This window comes from Tenrec ecaudatus, chromosome 9 (genome assembly GCF_050624435.1).
Source record: "Tenrec ecaudatus isolate mTenEca1 chromosome 9, mTenEca1.hap1, whole genome shotgun sequence".
NCBI classification, from domain to species: domain Eukaryota; kingdom Metazoa; phylum Chordata; class Mammalia; order Afrosoricida; family Tenrecidae; genus Tenrec; species Tenrec ecaudatus.
In genome coordinates this window covers 156897973-156901119 of record NC_134538.1, presented here as the reverse complement: position 1 = coordinate 156901119, position 3147 = coordinate 156897973, and the positions used below count along the sequence as shown (strand labels likewise).

The window sequence follows — 3147 nt, the reverse complement described above, 5'->3', positions numbered from 1 at the left end:
GATGCTTGAGCTCAAGAGAAACTGTGGAGTAAATAGTTTGATTCCAATAGCTTTTCCCCTCCTGGGCACTGTATGATAAATCGTGGCTCTTTGCTGATAAGAGAAGGGAAGTGTGTAGATTATTTATGGCTCGGAGAAAAGCCAATTAAGTGAAAAGACAGGCGTCAGCCGAATTGGAACGCGTTCGCCGCAGTCGGCGGCTGGTGTCTGGTTTGTTTCTTTTTTTTTTTTTGCAGCTTAAAAACCTTTATTAGAGAATCAGCCCCTAGTTTTCATCCACGTTGACGGTCTGTAGGTTTTTGAAAGTGGTGACGGGCACGTAGGTGACCAGTGTGTACAGCTTGTTTGGGGAATCTTCATCCTCGTTTCATTTCCTGGACAACCGCACACGGATGCCGTACGGGACGTTCCTGATTCCTTTGGCCCACACAGCTTTGTTGAGCCTGGTGTCGATTCGTACATCTGGTGTCCCCATCTCCTTCATGGCAAACTTCCGAATCTCCTTGAGCGCCCAAGGGGCACGCTTCTTGAAGCCCACGCCATGGATACGCTTGTGAATATTGATGGTGTATTCCCTGGTCACGACCTGTTGATGGCCGAACGGCCCTTCTTCTTCTCACCGCCCTTCTTCGCGGGAGCCATAGCGCTGGGACCAGGCTGGAAAGGGAGAGCGCAAGGAATTGTGGGAGAAGGAAAGCCCTGGTTTGTTTCTTGTCACAGAGGATGAGGCCATGAAGAGATTGGCTGGCAATTGCTTCATTGCCCCATCCAAACCTTCCTGTTTGTTAAAAGTGTAAAACATGTGTAGACGGTTATGAGAAGTCATAAAAGCGGTGGAAGGGAGTCCGTGCTCTTGAATTAAACTCAGTGCTCATCATTTTAGTAGTAAATAGAAATGAAAATGAGCTGACTCGGTTTAAAAGAAATTCCCACCAAACGAAAGCACTTTGTTTCCTCACCCGCTGGGTTTGCCAGCCCGTGGTCATGGCTTAGTTTCCTTCCTCGTCGTTGTCCTTCTTTGTAAGCGAGTTGGCATAGAGTCGGCGTGCCGTAACCGTTGCCGTGAGAACGCGTACGGTTTAGCGGTGTCTACTGCATCCTCAGGGGGGTGTCCCTGTCATCACCAAATAATTCCAGAACATTCTCACGACCGCCAAACCCTGTACCTGTTAGGGGTCACGCCTTACCCCCTTCTTGTCCCCACCCCTGGCAACCTCCACCTGCACTCTGTGTCCATCGTGGCTCTGTCTATTCGCGCCCTTTTGTGTAAACAGAATCACTCCACGGTTTCCTCTGCGAATGACTTCTTCACGCACCTTGCATCTGGGCTATAACCTGTGTCCGAACTTCACTCCTTTCTGCAGCTGGGTACTATTCCCGGGTATGATCAGACCACGGTTTGTGTGTCCATCCGTCCGTCGACAGGCACTGGGTTGTTTACCCCCTTCGTCTGTTGTAAATAAGGCAGCTATCAACATTCATATACAAGCCGTGGGTAGATATACATTTCCCATCCTCTCGGGTGGAATTGAACACACGTTTGTGAGGAATGGTGTTGCATCCATTACTTGCCCCACAATCTATCTTGTTCAATGTTCGTGTGACCGCTCTAGCTTCTTAGGGCCGTTGTTGGCATGGCAAACCCTTATCACCCTCTAAAGGTGCTCCTCCAAGTCAGCCTGAAATGCAATCTTTTTCTTTTGAATTCATTTCCCCATTCTCTTCTTTTCAATTGCAGAGTTTGCTCCACTTATGCGGAATGTAACATTGACAGGTGGGACTTACTCCTGCCAGTTTGCTCTCTGTTCACACGGTTGTGGCAATGTCACCACTAAGTAATTCCAGACCATTTTCGGCCTCACCAAGCCCTGTACCCATCAGTGGCCACTTCTTATCCCCTTCTCCTCTCAGCCAGACCTTTTGTTGTTGTTTCTTTATTCTGCCACTGTTGCTTTTGTGTTAAGCGGGTACTTTCTAGTGTATCAGTTTAATTCTGTTGCTATTGCTTCATGTATATATATATATATATGCATACATATATATAATATATTTAGGGGTTTCTTTAGTACCTGCCATTGAGATTACAAAGAACATCTTAGCTGTAACAATCTAATGCATATTGATACCAATTTACTTGTAACAGTGTACAGAAATTTTGATTCTGTATAGATCCATCGCTCTCCTTTCTGCTGCTATTATAATGGTTACTTTAGGCAACTGCCTTTCAAGACCTATAGGAGAAAGAAATATGTGCACACATTTTCTATTATTTTCTAAATATGTGCACACATTTCCCTATTCCATATTTCGTAGTTACTTTCAGCGGAGCTCTTTAGTTCTTCGTAGGGACCCACGTTACAGACTGGTCTTTTCCCTTCAGACTGGGATCCCCTGGAATATTTCTGGTAGGGTAGGTCTCTTAGGCACAGCGCCTCTCGGTTTTCGTTTAAATGGGAATGTCTTCATGTCTCCTTTATTTTTGAAGGATAGTTTTCCTGGATAGAGAAGAGTTTTCTTTTGCTCTACTTTAAATATGTCCCACCACCCCACCCCCACCCCCGCCCCACTGCCTTCTGGCCTCATTGTGTCTGTTGCTATCCGACTGGATGAGTTTCCCCTGTCCCTGATGCGGTGCTCGTCCGTTGTGGCTTCTACGTCTATCTCTGTCTTTGACAGTCTGATCGTGGCATGTTGGAAAGTGGGTACTTTTAATATTATAATATGGCAACTGTGGAAACGGGATTCTTTCCCTCCCCAGAGTTTGCTGTTGTACTTGCGAAAGTCATGGCTGCGTGTGGAAAAGTTCATCTGGAAACAAATTCTACGAAGTCTATCATCCTCCTCATGCTCAGGCGCTGTGATCTCTACTGAGCTGGCGGTCAGTGAACACTTGGACAGAAGTTTCCTTGAATGCCCAGGACCAAATAGCATCTTCGTCTTTGCTGAGGGGTCCTCTGTGTTTCGAGACACTTTCGACACTTAGCTAGGCAATTGGGAAGTCTGGCTTAGTCTCCAGTTACTGCTCGCACAGCTCTCCAAGGTCAGCAGAAGGGAGAGTTTAGGGTGTTCTGGGTTTGAGAAGCTACACCACCCGTGGATGTGCGTGAGCTTCCAGGTGCTGAGGAGCATGGTGGGGCTTCTCAACAT

General features: G+C 46.9%; 1 pseudogene; it reads right to left on the bottom strand.

Moving 5' to 3' along the window:
- Positions 1 to 265: 265 nt before the first annotated feature.
- Positions 266 to 681, bottom strand: LOC142456596 (large ribosomal subunit protein eL31-like; annotated as a pseudogene).
- Between the last annotated feature and the right edge of the window lie 2466 nt (positions 682 to 3147).